General features: G+C 41.6%; 1 protein-coding gene and 1 pseudogene across 5 annotated transcripts in view; one reads left to right on the top strand and one right to left on the bottom strand.

Annotated features, from left to right (window-relative positions):
* SCHIP1 (schwannomin interacting protein 1) overlaps window positions 1-23,486 on the bottom strand; it is a 761,580-nt gene that overhangs the window by 62,065 nt on the left and 676,029 nt on the right. The gene's annotated exons all lie outside the window — the stretch shown is intronic.
* Window positions 21,753-22,723, top strand: LOC121033914 (ribosome biogenesis protein NSA2 homolog; annotated as a pseudogene).

Below are 23,486 nucleotides of genomic sequence, written 5' to 3'. Positions count from 1 at the left end.
AATAGAATTTATAGAAGTCACTTACAGTCTTATTCCAACCGTATTTTTACATTTATTTATTTTGTTGGATTGCACCACATCAAGAGAATCTGGTTTCACATAGATAAGTAGTCGGAAATGGCAGCAGTCCTTTTTAATAGCTATGTTGCAACCTCTGATATTCTTCATTAAATATACCTAAACGCTTGAAAGCAAAATAACAAGAAATTTATTTCCAGATTGACCTACTAACAATATATAGCAATTGCTCACATTTCTCATAAGAGATAGACACGAAAAGGCAGAGTGTGCAAACTTCTCAGAGGTCATCTCTCTAGAACCAGACCTGCTCACCTGATGTATCTGCCATTCACCTGGCGCTGCATAATCTACCTATTAGGCTTGATGAGGGTATGTGCCCAACAGATATGCCTGACCCTAACCTGGCAGTGAACCGTGCTGGCCCCCTTAGGCATCTTAGATAATTTTTCCTTCTTGGAGATGCACAGGCATGACTTTTCAGTAAGACCAGTACAGAGGTACCACCCACATGGTCAATGACACATTTACAAGTACAGTTTTAAGGACTGTAAAAGACTATTTAACCCGGCAGGATAAATTAATATGCTAATGTAAAAAAAAGGGGTAGGGAGAAATACTTTGCATAGATATGAGGGAAGGAATCACTACATTTGGGCTAAAAGGTTATATTCTTCTTACTGTCACTTTACAGGACCACTTTTCTCTAAAAGCCCAAGGTCTCATAGACAATCTCATTTGTATCTATATTCGGAATTATTTTCACATCTCAGAACTTTCTCATTACCAATTTGATGGGGGGGGGGGTGCTGGGAATGAGGTGTTTAGAAGCTCATAGAACAGGTGCAAGTGAACCTCTAAAAATATCTCCTGCAACTCTGGGTTTCTATGACACAGTTTGAAACCTGATGCGTCAGGCAGTGCTATAGCAGGCAGCCTCCCTCTCCTTCTAGAATAATGCGATGGTTTATATTTCAATAGAATCTGCCAAAGCGCTTGTTTATTGGACACAGTCCTAGTCCTCTCCCCATAGTATTTTCTGGCCAACGCTGACTGAAATTCGCACACTGTAGAAAAATAGTAACTGACTCAGATAAATTTGGGTGAAGTCTACATGGTTTCATCCCAAATTTATGTCAGTTTTTAAGGGTCATTTCTTTTCGTCTCCATTTCCCAGCCTTTGGAGTCACAGAGAGCAGTGGCAGAAAAGTGAAAGGTGGTATAAACCTTCCAGGGCTAACACAAGACTTTCAAATAAAAACAAGTTGGTATGTCAAGAGGACCCAAGCCAGAGCTAGCACAGAGTGTGTGTGTGTGTGTGTGTGTGTGTGTGTGTGTGTGTGTGTGTAGGGGAAGCAGGGGCACAATTTCCCTTCATCCCTCCAGGTTTTTCAGTTGCCCAGTCAGCCTTCCCTACTGATACGAGTGCATGTAGCTACAGGAGTACATGGAACCCCGATGACAGAAAAGGCTGTTCATTTCTCCAAGGTGGTGATGGTTGATTTAAAATCAGGTTAACAAAGTATTAGGGAAGGGGACTGACCCTCATCTTGAAGAAAGGTGACCTCTAGTGGACAACTGTGTTTTTTAACCAATTCCAACTGAGAATGACATTAGAAAACAAAAATAATGTCAAAAGTATGCTTCACTGTTGTATTGATCTTTCCATGATATTTTTAATATCAACTATAAACATAAGTGCATAAGTCTTCAGTTACATTAATGAAAGGGTTTCAAGTTACACAAAGCTACTACATCCAAAGTTACAATCTAAGCTGTCTTGAATGGTTCTGGAATTGACAGATCCTTAGACCAGGAGTCACAGACCTAGGTTCTGGGCTCAATTCTCTTGGGCAACAGCTTCATATCTAAGAGCCTCCATTTCCTTTTTTTTTTTTTTTTTTAATTTTTGTAAATGTTTTTATTTATTTTTGAGACAGAGACAGACAACGCATGAGCAGGGGAGGAGCAGAGACAGAGGGAGACACAGAATCTGAAGCACAGAATCTGAAGCTGTCAGCACAGAGCCCGACGCAGAGTTCGAACCCATGGACTGTGAGATCATGACCTGAGCCGAAGTCGGACGCCCAACCAACTGAGCCACCCAGGCGCCTCTAGGAGCCTCCATTTTCTAACCTATATAATGTCTGCACTAAAAAACTGTCATCTCCCTGCACCCACTAACCCCACTACTACTTTTAGGCTGTCAAATGGCGGTCTTTTCAAATTAAGCTTATTTTGTATACTGAGGTTTACAAATGAGCAACAACAATGAAATTAATGTCACAGTACATATGAGCATTAAGCGAGTCATCAAAATCAATTAGATTTCAATTCAAGGTCTTCCTTATATAAATGTAATGAAGATAAAGGCACTGATTTTTTTTTTCCTTTTTTACACTGTGAAAAACAATTTTCAAAAGCTACACACACTAGATCATTAGTTTATGATGCAATTTCAGTTTATTATGAAAATTAGTTACTATTTTCAAAAGATTTATTTCACAGAATAAAACAAGGCAATGATAAAAAAAAGAAACATAATTTATGTAGTATATCTCTTCTGGAAACTGCTTATCAACTGACGTATTTTCCTAGTTTGTCACTGAACACAGGAAAGAGGCATAATTTATGATTAAACTCTATTAACATAATCTCTAAGGAACTATTAAAATTCTTTAGTGGTCCTTAAATCTTATTGTTTTTTTCCCCCTCAATACAAGAGTAATGTTGAAATGCTTATTAGTTATAACGGGATTTAGTACTTAAGAGCTTCCTCAGGTATATTCTCTAACCAGCTTTTCTGGGGCCAGTTAAGTAACAGTCTGGAATTTACAATCTTTCTTATCAATCTTACTTCTCAAAAGAGGTGTTCAAATGATTTTTACTTTCTAATGGGTAGGAAAGCAAACACTGGTCTAAAAGGTTTGGGGTGCCTGGGTGGCGCAGTCGGTTAAGCGTCCGACTTCAGCCAGGTCACGATCTCACGGTCTGTGAGTTCGAGCCCCGCGTCGGGCTCTGGGCTGATGGCTCAGAGCCTGGAGCCTGTTTCCGATTCTGTGTCTCCCTCTCTCTCTGCCCCTCCCCCGTTCATGCTCTGTCTCTCTCTGTCCCAAAATAAATAAATAAATAAATAAATAAATAAATAAATAAATAAACGTTAAAAGGTTTACTGAAGTGTAATAAAAATGCAAGAATGTCATTTAATGATTTCATACACTTACTTAAAGCTATTCAATTAAGAAAATTCCTCATCTTTTAGAAATAAATTCTGAATATAAAGGTACTGGTTAGGAAATCACGCTACTCCGAACAATGGACAGCCAGGGGACTCATGCTCAGAGAAGAGGGTTAAAATCCGTCATGGATTGTTCATAAACAGGAAAGTTAATCTGCATGTTAACCCCAACTCTTCTAAAACTCTCTCACTTAAACCAGTTTTCCTTTGTGAACAGCAAAGATAGCCTCTTTCAGAAACAAAGGCTAGGCCAACAAAAATGTTGGCCTATTGTAAGTGCGTAGCTTTTTCATTATTTATTAAGAAAGCCAAGACAGGAATTAGCAGTGCTTTTGAGGTTCAGTGCCTACAGAATCCCTATCTACCTCACTCTAATACCTCTCCTCTCCCTTCGTCTGAGACAGTAGAGTTGGCTTGTTTTCATTCTTAACATTCAAGCAGAGCAAAGATAAGGAAAAAAAAAAAAAACTAGAAAAATAAACACAATCCATTATGCCCAGATACCAATGCTTCCTCTCTTCCCCTCTTCCTCTCACGGCCTTGGACTTCCAGCAGAACTATGAGGAATAGCAGCCAGCTAAAAAGGCTGCTTTGCACATCTGCTTTGCAGACAGCAGTGGAAAACTTACACTGATGGTTTAAGCTACTTGTGTTTTGTTTTGAGGTTTTTAAAATCAAATTCACTTTCCAAAGGACAGAAGTGATCTCTTCAACGGAGCTGTCAGTGTAACAGGTGATTTGACCTCTCACCCTAATTTTATTTTATTTTTTAATTTTTTTTCAACGTTTTTTATTTATTTTTGGGACAGAGTGAGACAGAGCATGAACGGGGGAGGGGCAGAGAGAGAGGGAGACACAGAATCGGAAACAGGCTCCAGGCTCCGAGCCATCAGCCCAGAGCCTGACGCGGGGCTCGAACTCACGGAGCGCGAGATCGTGACCTGGCTGAAGTCGGACGCTTAACCGACTGCGCCACCCAGGCGCCCCTCACCCTAATTTTAAATGGCATAAATTTATAAAACATTGTTTTTAAAAAAAATTAAGTCTCATTTACTCATCCAGTTGCCCTATTTGTCTTGATAGCTGCGTGCTTTTTTATTTAGTTCCCAAATTGTTATAAAAAACTTGCAGCCTTACCCTCTGTGAATGAAGAATACTTCTAAAAACACAGATTATGTCACATCTTGGTTTAAAACTCTGGGTAGGTTTCCCTTCACATTAGGATGACACATTTGGGATGAAATAATTCCCCAACACTGCTGCTCTAGGTCCTGATCTACGCTCCAGACTTCCTTTGCATCACTCACAATCTCGCTCACTTAGCTCTAGGCATACTGGCTGCCATTTAGTTTTCTCGAAAAGCCAAGCTCATCCCTGACTCAGGGCCTTCACATGAGCTATTTCTCAACTTGACCAAAACACTTCCCTCTTTGCCCAAATAACTTCTCTTGCTTCAAGTTGGAGGCCTTCCCCAAGCCCCCAGTCTAAGTAAGGTCCTACCTCAAATTTAGTTAGCACACTATGTTTTCTTTCTTAGCACTTACCGCAATTTGTAACCATTAGTTAATTGGTGGGATTTGTAATGTTGATTTGCTCCCCTACACTGTATGTTCGTGAGAAAGTAGGGGCCATATCAAGTCTACCATTATATATCTAGCATACAGCACACTGCCAGACATATATAGTAGGTGTTCAACAAATATTTGAATGAATGCATGAAATTCTTGAAGTTCTCTCCCATCAGAGCCTTGGATCCAGGGCAGGAGTGTGCCTGCAACCAGCTGGTATTAGCTCAAGTCACTATTGTCGTAAAGCTGGGCAAGTGCCCGATTCTTCATCTCGAGGCAGTGGGTGAAGCCTCACCTGGATAGCTAAGTGGCTGACTGCCAGTCTGTGAGCTAAACATGGTAAGGCCTTTTGGCTACATTTCCCTCCTTTCTGTGAGTTCTAGCTTTGGCAGGCTCAACGGGGCCCCCTCACCTTGCTGATGTGTCTCAGGTGCAGGACTGTGCCAGCTGAACCCGAGGGCAGATCATCATTTACAGCTCCCCATATAAGGTTAACACTTACTAAGCTGAATCCACTAGACTACTGACCCCAACTTAATTCAAAATTAGTCAGAAAAAAAAAGAAAAAAACCAGCCTAATGTGTCTTTCCCCTTCCCAACCGGCTACCTTATGTAATGAATTCTTGGTTCCATAGGATAGCTTGGCAAAATACCAAATAATTTGATGTTGTCAACTTGTACACCCCAAAGAAGGACATTGATAAGAGTAAAAAGTCAGAATTCTTGCACATAAAAACCTTGAATTACAAGTAACTTGTTCTGCGAGTGTTCCACAAGACCTGGGCAAACATTTCTAATAAATTTTAACTTGGTAAGCAAGTGATGTCTTGCAATACGAGTAGTGCATGACGCCGAATGTCACATGATCGCAACTGAGCCAATGGTTCTTGAAATTCACTTTGATATACAAGTGCTTTGGATTACAAGCATGTTTCTGGAATGAATTATGCTGGCAAGCCAAGGTTTTACTGTACTTAAGGAATGCTAGTGTTCCAACTAGTTTTCTCATCAAAAGACCAGGATGCAAAGTGACCCGTAGGAAGGTAAACTGAGTTTGTGAACGACCGATAATTTTAAATTCATCCACTGTGGTTTAGGCCAGATGAAAAAAAGGCACACACAAAAAATTATTTTAGCATGTTTACTTTCTTAGAAGACAACAAACAAAGATGACAGCTAAAAATCAAGCCATAACCTATAATTTAGGCTGCAGCTTTCCAGAAAGTGTTCTACTATTTGAAGAAGAAATGCTGGATGTGGCTCGAGTCTCTCTAATCCAAATGCTCCCTCTCTGTAGAAAATACTTACGATTCTGTATTACAGCATCATCACCGACTGCAATTTCCACATTAAAAGAACCACGAAAGTGTCAGCACTCCAGGTACCTGCTTACCCTGTGTTGGTGACAAATTAATCTTGAATCTGTGTCAAGAGTGCATTGAGTACCGGTCTGGCACTGCTGAATCTAGAGAGCCTATGTGGACTCTTCATTTAACACCAGTTACCATAATCCAGGTTTGACAGCTGAATCTGTGTAAGGATTAGCCTTCCCCAGATGGTGAGTGGAATGAGGCAAGTCTGCTGTCTACCCCCAGATAAATGATTACTCAGTCTGGTATGCACCCTTGTCCTGGCCTGCCCTGCGTGTGTCACCTCTATTTTTACTCAAGGCTACTGCTCTCGAATGTACACACCAGAGGAAGTGGAGGTCTCCTGTAAAGACAAGGAGAGAGCTCCTACATGCAGACATGAAATACTCTCAAGTAAGGATTCAATGTTCTCCTGACTATGAGCAATAATAAATCAGTCATGCTCACTTGGAGTTAGGAGTAACTTTCAGATATTCAACTTATTAATACACGGAGGTAATAATAAATGAAGAATCCTTCTGAAAGTGATGCTCGTTTCTCATGATGAAAAAAAGATTAAAAGTTGGGAGTTCATAGGTTTTAGATGGACTCAATTACTTCCTTATTTACAAATGATATGGTTAAGTTGTTTTCCATTATTTTAAAAAATCCCCTTCAATACCAAAATGTTGACATGTGGATGCGATAATAATTCAAATAACCTGACCCTGCCATGGTCAAGTTTTATCTGTTATTTGTTTTTAGGGGGTTGGAATAAGCACAGGGCCAGCTACATGCTTTGCAGGACCGTGTGCAAAATGAAAATGGGAACCTTTTGTTCAAATATTAAGATTTTCAGGACAGCGATAATAGAGCATGAAGCCAAGAGCCTTGTGTGATTTCAGAGGTTAAATGCCCATGACACTGGTCCTGGGTGGCACATGGGGGAAGAGAAGGGAAGCAGACATACGGTCATTTCGTTTAAGAATTATGTGGGTTCTCGGTTTTGGAAGAAAAAAGAATCTTTGACTTTTGGCATGCGAATACCAATGGGAAGACATAAGTTCCTTCAGTATGAGAGGAGATGAAATTTAAGAGGCTGTTGAGGAGGAGAGGAGGAAAATGACCTTTATGAATCACCTAACATATGCCAGCTGCTGGTTCCGAGCTGGCCCCAACACTGTCACTAACCCCTCTTGCTCTAGCACTCTTGGTTATGCCCCCTCGACTCCCAGGTCACTGTTTATCTACCTAAGTGCCTTCCTATACAGCTTTGTACAACTTCCTCAGACCGCTGCCCCCAGTCCTCCACAGCCCTTCCAGGGGGCCCTCTTCTTGGAACATTCCCTTCACTGTCTTGCTCTAACAGGAGCCTGAAAGCACTGTCTCCCCTACAGCTCTTTCTACACCACTTTCAAGTGGTAGCTGTTTTCTCTCTTGCCTTTCTCTAGCTAGGGGCCTGGGGGATGAGTAGGTGTCTTTGCTCCTCTCTTGCTTCCAGACAATTGTTGCTCCTCCCTAACACCCTGCTCTGACTCTTCTACTAACAGACTCCTGATACCACCTCTAATTAGCCCTCTTAGTTGTAGTTATCTCGCAGCTTACCTGCCTCATGCCTTGAAGAGTCAGTCTCTGATGTGAGTTCTAATTCTTGGGAATTTCCATGTCGGCTAGATAGCCCTCCAATATCTTGGCCTGGAAGTTCCTTGACTTCCTTCCTCTTCGATTCTATCTCAGTTACATCCACTCCCATGGTCCTATCCTCACCATGCCATTACCAACAACATCATGACCTCCAAAATTTCAATTTCAATCCTCTTATTCTCCAACAATCTTGTTTTCTCATTCTGGCTAACTCTAATATTCTAATTCCAATAATTCTTCAGCTGCACTAGACCCTGCACCCCATACATAGACTGTCCATCTTCCTCCCATCCCTCAGTCCCATTATGTCCTCCCTTCTCTCTCTACACATCTTAGATTCCATGGCCCATCGTTATAACCACCAACTTCAGACTCAAGTTAAATCCCAACTGTGGTTAAATTTAGTTCTTTGCTACTCTGTGCCTATTTCCAGGCTGACATATGTGGCTGGAGAAAAATATACAACCATACTCACTTTAAATTCACGACTGCTTATCCCAAGTGTGCCCTTTGTGCTGCCTGGTCTCCTCTATATTTCCCGAGTCCATTCCCTCCCACACTCTTGTAGACAACCACAACACTTCCTGAGAGAGTTGTCCAGACTTACTGTCTACAATTTCTCTCCGCCCTTTATTCTCTTTTGAACACTCTCCAGTTGGTTTTGTTCTCCCATGCCACTGAAATGGCTACACCTTCCTAAATCCCAAGATTTCCCAGTCTTCCTCAAACTAGATCTATGAGCACTATTCAACTATTCTACAATCAGTTTCTGAGGCAACATTCTCTTCTGGTTCTCTTCCTGTGTTAAAACCTGTCCTCTGCTGATTTCCCCTCTCTCCCCCACTTCTAGCTACTAGAGCTGTGCTGTCCAATATGGTAGCCACTAGTTACATGTGGCTTCTTAAATTTAAATTTCAGAATAGTAAAAATTCAGTTACTTAGTTGGCACTAGTCCTATTTTAAGTGCTCAGTAGTCACCTGTGTCTAGTGACGGAGGAGAGAACATTCCCATCACAGAATGTTCTGGTGCACAGTGCTACACTAGAATACACAAGGCTCAGTCCTTGGGCTTGTTCTGTATCTGGAACTCACTTCCTTGGAAATGCCATCCAGATTCTTGGCTGGTGACTTCAACCCTTATACCTCTAGCCTGGACCAATCCCTAAACTCAGATTCCTGTATCTCACTGCAAACTCACCATTTCTACTTGCATGTTTAATAGATGTATGTCTTAAATTTATAAGGCCTAAAACAAACTTCCATTTCCCCAACACCTGACTCCTGCAAACTCTTTACTCACAGTCTTCCCCATTTCAGTAAATGACAGCTCTGTGCTTTATGTCAATCAGGCCTAAAATCTGGGGTCATCCTTGACTCTTCCCTGCGTCTCACACCCTACAGCCCACCAGCAAATCTTCTTTGGCTGAACCTTCAAATATATCCAGAATCTGCCCACTACTCATCACCTCCACTGCTACCATTCTGAACAACCATCATCTCTCACTTGGATTACTACAAAGGTCTTCTACCCAGATTCTCTGCTTCTGTCCTTCCAACCTCTCTTACCTTGGTAAATACTCAACACAATATCCAGGATACTTCTAAAACATAATCTGATTATATCATTTCTCAGGTTTGCTTAAAACCTTCTCATGGTCTTCATTTCATTCCCAGTAGAAGCCAAAGCCCTGCTAAGAGCTTGCAGAGATTTCTATCATCTGCCTCCTGGCACCCACAGGACCTGTTCATCCCTTCATTTGGTCCCTGCCACAAAGCCCTTTCATTAGCCCTTGATCAGGCCCAGCACCTTCTTGCCTCAGGGCCTTTGCACTTTCTGCTTCTGCTTGGAACTCTCTTGCCCTGGATAGCCTGTGTCTTGCCCTGGATAGCCTGTGACTTGCAACCATACATTCTCCAGATCGCTCCTCAAATGTTGCCTTGGCTTTGAGGTCTTCCTTGACCGTCCTGTGTAACGTTATACTTCTTACTTGATGCCTCTCCCTGCCTCCACACTTTGGGGTTTTGTATGAGAGCACACGCCTCTGCTTTGTCTTTAGCACATACCACATTTAAAATACTACATATGTTCTTGTTTGTTTATTGTTTAACTCCCAGTATCGTATCAGCTCTATACTAGCGGGACCTTGTTTTATTTATAGTTGTCCCCAGCATTTAGAGAGCTGACTGTAGCAGTCACCTCAACAAACATTTTGTGGGTATGAATGGCCAAATAGAGGCACATATTTTTTCATTCTTAATTTTCCTAAGGTTTCAGTTACTTTGTTTTAATAACTACCTCCACCCCTTTAGTGTAAAATTCACTTCATTTCAGGCAGAATGAAAGCTAAAGGTTTTAAAATATTCCATACTAATAAACGCATTTGAAATATGTATATACACACATGTATTTTTAAGCATAACTTGTCTATAATTGTAATTTTTAGAAATTTTAATCATTTCCTCTCATAGGAAGAAATCATAATTTGAAGTGTTTAGTTAGTCTTGGTGTCTGATTTAAGTGGCAGAACTTCCTTATACTAATTCTGATTAAGGTAGGTGCGGTGGGGGAAAGGTAAAAACACCTTGATTCTAGAACTGGTTCTGCTCACTTCTTCTAAGAAAGTCGCTTTAAACTATAGAATTAACCTTAGGGCCGCCCTCCTGGAGCCATGGAAGTCTTTTTACAGAATGTCCACCCAGAGTCTGGGCAGGCAGCTGGGAATGGCCAACATGCAGAGTTCTCCAGGTTGCCAGGTGGCCCTAGTAATTAGTAGAACTTTCATTCAAGCCTGGAAGTAACTGGCTGATCCCAACTAAGATCACCTGGCCCAGGGAGAGATGACTCCCAGGACCTAATGACCTTTGCTGTCGGTCCTGAGGCTGGGAATCCCGGGCAGCAGGCTAATCTCCACCCTGAGGCCCAGGCCTCATCTAGGGAGACAGGAGGAGAGAAGAGTGGGGGGGAGGATCTGTGGGAGAACTCAGCCTTCTGGTGGCCCCACCTTAGGCCACTGGCCCACATGATAAAGAGTGGGAGGCAGATTCTCAGATGGAGTGCCTGGTCCAAATCAGAGCTTAATCGAAAGGACAAGTTGTAGTATATGTCCCTGTAAATTCCTTGGAAAAGTAAAGATTTCTCTGCTATGCAAATAACCATTTCCTTAGGAAGCAGTTCACGGATGGGGAAATGTTTTCTTAATTGAAGCCACTGGGTGGCAAGAACATGCAAGTGACAGTCAAACAGAAAAAGCAAAGCAATTTACCTTTAGTGGTGGTGCTTTTCCGTTTTGTTTTGTTTTCCTCAGAAGATGTATGGATATGGGTTAGAGAGAGTGAGGTGTTATTTTTGTAAGTTTTTAAGTTTATTTATTTATTTATTTATTTAGAGGGCACATGGGAGGGGCAAACAGAGACGGAGAGAGAGAGAGAATCCCTGTGCAGAGCCTGACACAGGGCTCAATCCCATGAACCATGAGATCATGACCTCAGTCAAAATCAAGAGTCGCCTGCTTAACTGACTGAGCCACCCAGGTGCCTCGAAAGTGGGGTGGTTTTAAAATATGTCCAAAATTCTTTGGTGCTCTTCTCTTAATGAAGTGGGACCTAATTCCCTTCTCCCTGAGTGAGGGCTGGACTTAGAAAAGAAAAGCAGAAGTGACACTAGGTTTAAAAAGACACATCTGCTTTCTCTCTCTCCCATTCTTTCTCCTCAGTCACCTGTACTGGGGGAAGTTAGCCACTCTGTTATAAGAACACTCAAGCAACCACTGGCAAGGGCCACATGGTGAGGAATGGAGGCCAGCCTCCATCCACGTGCATGAGCCAACTTGCAAGAGGACCCACTCAAGTCTCCGGAGAACTGCAGCCCCGATGAACATTCTGACCATGATCTCAGGAGAGACTCTGTGCCAGGACCACCCACCCAGCTAAGCAGCTCCCAGATTCCTGACCATCTGAAACTGTGAGATAACAAATGTTTGTTGTTTCAAGCTGTTAAATCTTATAGTAAATGGTTACAAAACAATAGGTAACTAAGACAGAGGGCAAGGACCACATAATTAGATTTTTTCATTTGAAAATTAAGAACCTGAAACATAGAACTTTTTTTTTTACCTTAACAAAATTATAATTTTCCAGAAAGGGAAAGGACTTATGACATTTCCACAGACTAGGGCAGGGCCTCTAAGCAGGTTACACCTGATCCTGCTCAGTGACCATGGCTCGGAAACTTGGCTTCTCCAAGCCTCAGTGCCTCCTCTTGGTGTGGTTATGCGGGTTGCATGAGCTCATGAGAGCAAAGCCTCTGGCACTGAGGAAGCTCATGGCAGGGATACCTGGACCCTAGGCTGGCCTACATGCAGAGGCCCTGCAGACTCCCAGACAGTGCTCTGCCCACAGCTCCATTCTGCCCCTTCCTGGGGAAGCGGATACGAATCTGAGGTGATTAGGAGAGGAGATAGCAGAGAAAAGTTGATGGCAAGTTGTTCAGGAGGTTTACAAGGGATCAGCTTTGCTACACCATTATACACTCACTTCCACTTGAGTTTTGAATCTCAGAGCGTTACTGAAGTATACCCAGCTATTGCTTCCAGCTTTTCTACTGCTTTTTATCCCTAGCACATTAGTGTTAGACACAGCACTGTGACTGGGAGCCATGTGATAAGAGCATTGCAGGTACTGCTTTCTGTAAAAAGCTTTCTTTATTTAGCACCATTTGGGAACGAGTGAAATTTCCACACAATGGTAGCTTACTCCTCCGCACACACTCGTGTCCTACTTGAGTGTAATATACGTGGACTTTATAAACACTTTTACAGATCACTGTTGACTTCGTTGTCTGACTTTAGGGTATCTGTCTAGGTTTCACTTGGCCTCAGTTGCTGAAGGTCTCACCATCAGATGAGTGAGAGGGGACTGGATGTTTATTTTGAACATATTTATTTATGTTCTTAGATTATAGCACATTGTAAATATATGTGTATAAAAAACCAAAATCCAAACAATGGGGGCACTGAAGAGTCTGGAAGACCGTATTCCCAAGGCCATTCAAAACCAAGACGTAGAGGGCGCCTGGGTGGCGCAGTCGGTTGAGCGTCCGACTTCAGCCAGGTCACGATCTCGCGGTCCGTGAGTTCGAGCCCCGCGTCAGGCTCTGGGCTGATGGCTCGGAGCCTGGAGCCTGTTTCCGATTCTGTGTCTCCCTCTCTCTCTGCCCCTCCCCCGTTCATGCTCTGTCTCTCTCTGTCCCCCCAAAAATAAATAAACATTGAAAAAAAAATTAAAAAAAAAAAAACAAACCAAGACGTAGAGGCTATGGCTGGCAGAAAACACAGCGATGAAAGTACAATGAAGAATTTAACCAGGAGGTGACAACTCACACTCAATTCTTCCTCTGTCGTCACTTAGTTGAGAAGAAGTATTAATCTACTTGGTAATTCACCATAGGTCACTTGAGTTGACTTAAATCTAATTTAATCAGTAGTAAGGTGTTCTTTTTATAGTAATCCATGGGGGCACCTGGATGGTTCAGTCGGTTGAGTGTCCAACTTTGACTCAGGTCATGATCTCTCAGTTGACAAGTTTGAGCCCTGTGTCAGGCTCCGTGCTGACAGCTCAGAGCCTGGAGCCTGCTTCCGATTCTGTGTCTCCCTCTCTGCCCTCTCCCCCTCATGCTCTGCCTCTGCCTCAAAAACAAATATAAACATTAAAAAAAATTATTGTAATCCATGAAGAAAATAAGCCACATTATAGGCATTTTTAAAAAGACAGCTACAGAAGTACAGACATGGGCAAATACCTAGAATGGCCACACACAAAAGAGGGAAATTACTTTAAACCCAGCTAAGCACATCTCAAAGTGATTGGTTTCCAGGGAAAGAAAGATGTAACTCAGTGTCCATGTTGCTTTATATGACACTTAAGGCTAACAGAATCTGCTCAGTGCTGGTTTTACTGATGACACCCTGTTGCCTGCTTTTCCTTTTCAGACCCTACCAGCCATGCATGGCAATCATTCTTAATCCATAAAGAAAATTCTTTACCTGAGCATGGATTATGTTCTCAATATCCATGGGCTGCTGTTGGCATAATTTTATTCACGACAGATTTTTACTTCCTTCACTTAGTCCATACATTTTTTATTGAGTACTTAAGACAAAGCAGGCATGTTAATAGGTACTAGGAATATAGAGATGAAAGAAGACATATTCCCACTATCAAGGTGCAGACAGGCATATAAACAGACAATTATACATTGCATATTTACATTATTTAGACATAGTACATATAATTGGTTAGGGCATCTAAGCAAGTCTGGGAAAGGGAGGGGTCAAGCAAGATTTTCTGGAGTAGTTGATGGCTAAGCTGAATTCCTGTGACGGGTAGGCATTAACCTGGCAGGTAAAGGACAGAGTGAACATTTCAGGCAGAAGATACAGCAAAGGCATGGAAGCTAAGAACAGCATGAATTAGGCAGTTCAGCAGAGTGGTTTTGGTAGAGCATAAGAAAATAGCAAGAATGATACCAGAGATAAGTAGGATACAGATTTGGGAGGCCTCTCATGCCAAATTTAGGAGTTTAGGCTTTACCCTGAGGAATTCATTAAAAAGTTTGAGAAGGAGACCCACCTGAATGGGTAGACAGGTGGGTAAATCACAGGAGAGATTTAAAGAAGGCCAGAGAGGGGCGCTTGGGTGGCTCAGTCGGTTAAGCAGCCGACTTCGGCTCAGGTCATGATCTCACGGTCCGTGAGTTCGAGCCCCACGTTGGGCTCTGTGCTGACAGCTCAGAGCCTAGAGCCTGTTTCAGATTCTGTGTCTCCCTCTCTCTGACTCTCCCCTGTTCATGCTCTGTCTCTCTCTGTCTCAAAAATAAATAAATGTTAAAAAAATTAAAAAAATAAATAAATAAAGAAGGCCAGAGAGAAGCTGTAGCAGTTGGGTGAGAATTCGTAGCATTTGTAGAATGGGAGTGGCATCTGTGATGGGGAGGAGGATGATTTGAGGCATCTTTAGAAGAGTTGGTGACTGAGTGGTCATGGATATCATGGGTATGATGGCAGAGGCCACTGCCATTAACTGATATGAAGGACACTGGCATAGACTCAACTTCTCTAAAGAAGATGACAATAATGAGTTAGTTCTGAACATGCATTGGGGATGGTTTACAATTTATTTATTCCCCCACTGTCTTCAAAAGGCAAAGGAATGTATCAGTTAAACTACAGCCTAAAATAAAGGTAGCAAGTGCTGTGTTAATAGAGGATATCACTCATATATCAGAAAGAACACACTTGCTCACACAGTCCAAACACAGCTTCAGCATCCTTCTCCACACATTGCTCTGTCCCTGCAAGGCAGCCATCATATGTTTCAGCACAACAGGGTGGACACCACCCATCCAATGGAGAGTACATGCATTGGAAACCCACATTTCTCTCCAATCTAAAGGCTTGAGAGAGTACTGTTCTTTAAAAGATACACATGTGGGACACTGGGTAGCTCAGTCAGTTAAGCATCTGACTTTGGCTCAGGTCATGATCTCACAGTTTGTGAGTTCAAGCCCCGTGTTGGGCTCTGTGTTGACAGCTCAGAGCCGGAATCCTGCTTTGGATACTGTGTCTCCCTCTCTCTCTGCCCCTCCTCCACTCACATTCTGTCTCTCTCTCTCAAAACTAAATAAGCATTATAAAATTAAAAAAATAAAATTAAAAGATACACATCGTGATTTGGAGATATCCTTAAAGTGAAATATGCCTAGCTGAATTAAATAAGCAAGACCACATTGATCTTGAGTAGCAAAGTCAATGGGAAGTCTTAACATATTTCTGAGAGATTCCTAACTTAGGTGAAGGCAGGGCAGACCATGGTAATTGATACGATCTGATTTAACATTTGCTAACTGCCTATGTGATGGGCCAGAGTTTCTCAGTATGGCTTCAGCAGGACACAAGCCTAGGAGATGCTCCCTGGAGGGTTTCAGGAGTGGGGAAAGGTCTTCCTGATGAGTTAAGGTAAGGTGATTTACATTACCATCCTCCTCCTTGAGACCACAAGGCACAACAATATATTAAAGACTGAGAAAACCTACAGTAAAGACATACATTTAACCTAATTTAGCCTAGCATCACCAAAAGTTATATTGGCCCTGGAAGCCTTCTATCACATGATACCAATGAACTGCCTCTGAAATTGGGAATATTTCAATCCTCAAAACATACCCATTTTCCCAATGAGCAACAGAAGCTCTAAAATCACACAAAAAGAAAGTTGGCAGGGGAGATCTTAAATTCAGACTTTCCCTTTTTGGCTTCAGGACAGAGTTCACAGAATCAGATGAATGGAGCAGTAAATGTTCAGGGTCTGGGTTGATATTAGGTGACACATTTGCTGTGTCAAGGGAATGTCTGGGTCGGCTCCAATATTCTCACTGGGTCAGTGAAGGCTTTTTGCGGTGTTTCTCCATCAAGGCTGATACCTCATCCTGTTTTCCAAAGTCTTCCACCATTGGCCACTGTTTTCTAGCTTCTATAAAACACTATTCCATTTACTCTGCTATGGCCTCAAGAATTCTGGCCTTAAGACCTTTGTTCATGCTGTTACCACTCCCTGGAAACCTTAGAGATCATTTGGCGCAGGCTGGTTCCCCAGGAAGCCAACTGAGATGGAGGTCACCAGGAGGAACTTCATCAAGGAGCACGCTGGGGATCTACAGCTGGGAGGGACCAGAGGAAGTAATATAGGGCAGAAGGAGAAGCCGGCTGCTAATGCAGCTGCAGAAAAGCCTAGCTCATCCTGTAAGGGAGCTCTGGGGCTGGGATGGCTCTTCAGAGTTGACCCAAGCTGAGAAGAAAGAGTCAGCCTTTAAGTCCCCCCACCATCAACCAGACATTAGATATGGGCTGCCCTTGGGCAAGGCAGCTATCTTTGGCCATGGGCAATTCCCCAGAGAGGCTCCTGGAAGAGAACTGTTGACTGTTAATATTCCAAGCAGCTGGGGGGAATGAGTGCTCCAGTTCCGAAGGCAGGTAGGGTGGGGTCATGGATCTGGGCTGCCTGATAGTGCCCTCTACATGGTTCAGGTCATGTTTTCCTACTCAGTTACTCAAGCCCATTGAGTTGTCTGCATTCTGTAGATGCCAAAAGAACTTGGTGTCTGGGCTGTGGACTCTCTTGCACTAACTTTACTTTTAATACGTTTCATGGGTTTTACCTCCCTAATAGATTGCAAAGCCTCACAAAAGTTTTATATTTCCCTTGTGTCCTTAGTAGGGTTTAAGAAAGTGATCAAGAATCACTAATACATGTAGCAGAAAGGGTTAGGGATTTGGAGCCTGAATTCCTAATTTTATATCCCAGAACTGCCACATTAGAGATGTATAAAAATTATGCACATCAGTTATGTCTATGAGTTTTATCTGCATCATTTATAATGTGGGAATACTAAAAACCCTTAGTTTACCCAAGCTCCAGGGTTGCTGTGAGAATAATAAGATGGTAAACTGAAAATGCTCTGTAAACTAATAAACTAAAATCAGTGTTTCCCCATTGTTGAATATCAGACATCCATTAAAGGGAAAAATATTGGGCCAATAAATGTAAAACTAGGTATAAATTCTTTATGCTGATAATACATAAAATAAATTTATAAATATAAACAAAAATGATATACAACCAGTTAATTACAGTGAACAAATACTGAGTTATTGTAACAGATCATGTTGCTTTATTGGCTTTCACACATATGGTACTAACTATAAGGCAAAGGTTCATTCGGGTTGGATATGCCAATTTTTTTTAGTGTATTTATTTATTTATTTATTTATTTATTTATTTATTTATTTTTAATTTTTTTTTTCAACGTTTATTTATTTTTGGGACAGAGAGAGACAGAGCATGAACGGGGGAGGGGCAGAGAGAGAGGGAGACACAGAATCGGAAACAGGCTCCAGGCTCCGAGCCATCAGCCCAGAGCCCGACGCGGGGCTCGAACTCACGGACCGCGAGATCGTGACCTGGCTGAAGTCGGACGCTTAACCGACTGCGCCACCCAGGCGCCCCTAGTGTATTTATTTTGAGAGAGAGAGAGAGAGAGAGAGAGAGCAAGTGAGCAAGAGCTGCGGAGAGACAGAGAGAGAGAGGGAGACAGAGGATCCCAAGCAGGCTCTGCGCTGACAGCACAGAATCCAATACAGGGCTTGAGCCCACCAACCATGAGATCATGAACTGAGCAGAAATCAAGAGTCGGATGCTCAACTGACTGAGGCACCCAGGTGCCCAGGAAATGCCAATGTTCTGTGTGCCCTGCAGTTATTTGGTTTCTTCACCATTTGTGTTCATTTTCCACTGTGAAACTGATCATTTATATAATGCACCAAGAATCATTTACCCTTCACAGGAAAATATTATTTATGTATGTTATGTATGTAAGTCTACTTCTATTCCTTTAACTTTCTATTTTATTTGCCAATTAGAACATGAATCAGGATTTCAATTTAGCAGGAAAAAGTCCGTAAAACAGTGACTTCAGAAACTAAGAAATAAAAGATGTATGAGATTTATACACTGAAAACTATAAATTATTGCTGTGAGAAATTAAAGACCTAAAAAAATGGAGAGACATTCTATATTCGTGGATTACATCACTCAGTATAATTAAGATGGCAATTATCCTCGAACTGGCCTATAGATTCAACACAGTTCCTATCAAAATTCCAGTAGACTTTTGGTAGAAATTGATAAGCTGATCCTAAAGTCTATGTGGAAATATAAAGGACACAGAAAAGTGTTTTTAAATACAACACCAAAAGCATAATATATAAAAGAAAAAACATGGGAAAAATACACTTCATTTAAATTAAAAACTTTGGTGTTTCAAAATTATCAAAAATAAAGTGAAAATATAAACCACAGTCTGGAACAAAATATGTGCTGATAGTATTTCTAATAAAGGATTTCTAACCAGAATATATAAAAATCTCTTTATAAACTAATAAGAGACAAACCCATTAAAAAATGAATAAGCACATGAAAAGATGCTCAATATCATTAGTCATTAGGGAAATGCAAATTAAAACAACAGTAAGATCCCATTTCATGACCAATAGAATGGGTATAATCAAAAAGACAAAATAATTATTAGTGAGAATATGGGAAAACTGGAACCCTCATATATTGCTGGTGAGAATGTAAGGTGGTACAGCAACTTTGAAAATCAATTTGGCAGTTTCTTTAAAAAAAGTTAAACAGGGGCGCCTGGATGGTTCGGCTGGTTAAGAGTCTGACTCTTGATTTCAAGTCAGGTCATGATCTCACGATCCGTGAGATGGAGTCCCCACTTGGGATTCTCTCTCTCTCTCTCTCTCTCTCTCTCTCTCTCTCTCTGTCCCACCTCCACTCGCATGTGCTCTCTCTCTCTCACTCTCTCTGTCTCAAAAATAAATAAATTTTTAAAAAGTTAAACATAAATTTACCGTATGACCCTGTAATTCCACTCCTAAGTATCCACCCAAGATCAATGAAAATACATGTCTCACAAAGACATGTATGTGTTCATAGCAACATTACTCATATCAAAGGAGTAGAAACAATCCACATGTTCATGAACTGATGAATGGATAAACAAAATGTGGGATAGCTATATAATGGAATATGATTCAGCAATAAGAAAGAACTACTGATACATGCTACTACATGGATGAACCTGAAAACCAGCAAGCTAAGTGAAAGAAACCAGATGCAAAAGAATTACATATTGTATGATTCTGTTTATACGAAATGTCCAGAAAAGACAAATCTATAGGAACAGAAAGCAGATGAATACTTGCCTAGGGTTGGGAGTGGGATTTGGTAAGCAGGATCTTCTTCTACATTTGAGTAGTGGCAATGTTTGCACAACTTTGAAAATTTACTAAAAATCATTGAATTATACACTTAAAACAGGTGAATTTCATGGTATATAAATTATCGCACTAAAGCCATTAAAAAAAATTTTTTTAGTTTATTTTTTGAGAGAGAGAGAGAGCAGGGAGGGGCAGAGAGAGAGAGAGAGAGAGAAAGAGAGAGAGGGAGAGAGGGAATCCCAAGCAGGCTCCATGTTGTCAGTGCAGAGCCTGATGTGGGGCTTGAACTTACAGACTGTGAGATCATGACCTGGCCGAAATCAAGAGTCAGTCACTTAAACAACTGAGCCACCCAGGCACCCCATCACACTAAAGCTATTTTGAATATCAGCTTATGGTTCTCATATAATAAGTAGTGTGTAGATAGCCATATCCATCACTGTCATGATGTTGTGGGGTTTTGTTTGTTTGTTTGTTTGTTTTTTGTGGCGTTTTTTTGTAGTCATCAGAGACTCAGACTCATCCTGTTTGCAGCCATCCCTAGCATGTTTTCCTGCCCTCGTGGTCATAACTCAATCTCTTTCCAGCCTAGAAAAGGAGAAAGAACAGACAGTGCAAAATGCATTAGCCTCTAAGTAGCCATGTTTAAGAATCTTTCTGGGAAGCCCCACCCAATAACTCTCTTACATATCATTGGCCAGAATGATATGTGTCACATGGCCATTCTTAACTTCAAGAGAGTCTGGGTAATACAGGAATATTGCCACCTGCAGTCAAATCAGGGTTCTGTTAGTAAGGAAGTAAGAAAGAGTGGATGTTGGTAGAGCAGCTAGCAAATTCTGAGGTGGAGAAATATTTCTTGGTGTCAATGAAAACACAAATAGAACCAGAATTGCTTACATAATAGAGTAGTACTCAGTTATAAAGTGACAATCCAGGTGATCCAGAATATGCTTACTATCCAGAATAGGAATGGGTTCTTATCAAAATGAAAACAAAAGCAATCAAATTATCAGTGAAAACGTAAGGGTTCCAGAGAAACTATCTGTTACTCTGTTGAGAAACACTAAACAGAATAAATGTTCAATTGCTTGCATTTTTATTTAAAAGACAAAAAAGACTTATTTAACCCAACATAAGTTGGGTACTGGGCCATTTGGTGTAGTAGAAAGAACAGGGTCTTTGAGTTTAGAAATGTCTGGATTCAAAAGTTGGTCAAATCCTTTAAAAAATATGCCTGGGCAAATTTTGTAACTTAGCTAAGTCTCAACTTCCTTGTCTCTACAAGGAGAATAGTAACACCTGCTTCAAAGGGTTATTTGAGGACCAAATAAGACAGCAGGTATAAAGCACGTGCCCATGCATTAGCTTCCCTCCGGTCAAATCACACTGCAGCATGGTACAACGGTGCCTCATATACCCAAACAAAGAAGAACTCCAATTTTCTTCCTTGCCAAAATTAAACAGCTGTGTCAGAGTTCTCCAGCATGGTTTCCCCATATTTCTCTGGCTGAGACTTTTTCTCAAGAGAATTCCTAATTAGTTATTATCTATTCAACACACACACACACACACACACACACACACACACACACACTCTCACATATGCCAATGTGGTAGGGGTGGGGGAGCAAAAACAAAACAAAACCAAAAACACATTGAAGCTAAAAGTTAACCTGTGGAGAACAAAATTCAAAAAATACTTTTACTTTTCTACCCAGTGTTGTAACCTTCCTAATGGTTAATACTCCTTTTACAGAGTCACAGAGAGCACTTAGGAAAACACACCAACCAAATTTATGTACTTGGCAATTAAAAAAATTTAGAACCTGTGTCAAGTGCTTGTGAAAGCAGATGTGCAGGAGGGGGGTCTACTGGCATGAACACCAGGTAGTCCATTACTTGCCCATTATTCATACCTCAGTTTCATGAAACCAACATGGAGTCCCTTCCATCACTTTCTCCCTGAAGCACCAAAACAGCTTAACACAGGACTGTTCACACTGGCTGATTGGGATTGGCTTGCAACTTAAGTAGTCTTCTAAGTCTTGGTTAAACACCGACTGAATAAAATTATATTTCTGTAAGAATACTATGTACCTTAAAAGAGAGGAATGAATGCAAAGTGGAAACCTGCAATGTGTCAACCGAAAGCTAGAATATTTAATGTCCATTGTCATTCTCTACAAAATACCAAAATTGTATTAATAACGATAAGTCTTTGCGCCCTGGCAGCTGCACCCGGTGGCTCTGCGGCCGTCACCAAGCCACAAAACGAATATATTGAGTTACGCCGGAAGCACTATGGCTATCGTTTGGATCACCATGAGAAAAAGAGAAAGAAGGAAGGTCAAGAGGCTCATGAACGTTCAAAGAAGGCAAAAAAGATGATTGGTAAGCTTTACCATAAACAGCGCCACGCTGAGAAAATACAAATGAAAAAGACTATCAAGATGCATGAAAAGAGAAACACCAAGCCAAAGAATGAAAAGACTCCACAAGGAGCAGTACCTGCGTATCTACTGGACAGGGAGGGACAGTCCCGAGCTAAAGTACTTTCCAATATGATTAAACAAAAATGAAAAGAGAAAGCAGGAAAATGGGAAGCCCCTATGCCCAGAGTTCGTGCCCAGGGAGAAACAGAAGTATTAAAAGCTATTCGAACAGGAAAGAGAAAAAAGAAAGCATGGAAGAGGATGGTTACTAAAGTCTGCTTTGTTGGAGATGGCTTTACTCGAAAACCACCTAAATATTAAAGATTCATTAGGCCAATGGGCTTACGTTTCAAAAAGGCCCACGTAACACATCCTGAATTGAAAGCCACCTTTTGTCTGCCGATACTTGGTGTAAAAAAGAATCCCTCATCCCCACTATATAGGTCTTTGGGTGTTATTACCAAAGGTACTGTCATTGAGGTGAACGTGAGGGAGTTGGGCCTTGTGACACAAGGAGGCAAGGTTATTTGGGGAAAATATGCCCAGGTTACCCACAATCCTGAAAACGATGGATGCATAAATGCAGTCTTGCTGGTTTGACAGCAACTTTCAGACAAGTAACTCTTGACAATTACTGAAGGCTACTCACCAGTTAGAAAAACACCATTGCTGTGGTGGTTCTCTGAATACAGCCAGACAGCCTTACCTACCTGCAGCCATCAAGAGAACTATGTATTCTATTGTAAGCAACATTAAAATAGGCTCATTTACAAATTGGTCTTTATTTTTTAGTCTCTTTAGCATTTAGACGTTCATAAATCTGAATAATGTTTTAAAAAGCAATTATACGGGAGCCTGGGTAGCTTAGCCAGCACTCTGCCCTGACAGTGCGGAGCCTGCTTGGGATCCTGTGTCTCTCCTTTCTCTCCCTGCCCCTCCTCCTCTCCCTCTCCCTTCAAATAAAGATTTAAAAATGCATTTAAAAAAGATTTAACAAAAATAACGGTAAGTCTTGACAATAAATGGCACTTCCTTTACTTAAGAGACGAGAGGAGGCCAGCAAAACTGGTACGATGCTTTTGGATGCAGGCATACAGTCTGATTTGTCCAATCACTTTGCATCAGTGGTTTCATTTTTTTCCACATCCATGACCCATCTGACCGCCATGGCGCTTCCCTGCCCGTTTTCCTTCTCCCTGTGAAAAGGGGAAGAGAGGGAGAGAGCGGGACTCCTCTCCTGGAAGGCATCTTACAGGCTGCATGACAGGAGGGGCCCTGGATGGAAGCCGCACAGCTCTCTTCAGCGAGCGGCAGCTTGGCCTGCCAAAACCAAACAGCTGTCGGAAGTTCTACAGCTGCGGCTGCCGCTGCCACCATTTCCCAGAACTCTCTCC

This window comes from Herpailurus yagouaroundi, unplaced genomic scaffold, assembly GCF_014898765.1.
Source record: "Herpailurus yagouaroundi ecotype Mexico unplaced genomic scaffold, PumYag 159, whole genome shotgun sequence".
NCBI classification, from domain to species: domain Eukaryota; kingdom Metazoa; phylum Chordata; class Mammalia; order Carnivora; family Felidae; genus Herpailurus; species Herpailurus yagouaroundi.
Note: the sequence above shows the minus strand (reverse complement) of the source record. Positions and strands in the feature narration are given on the sequence as shown.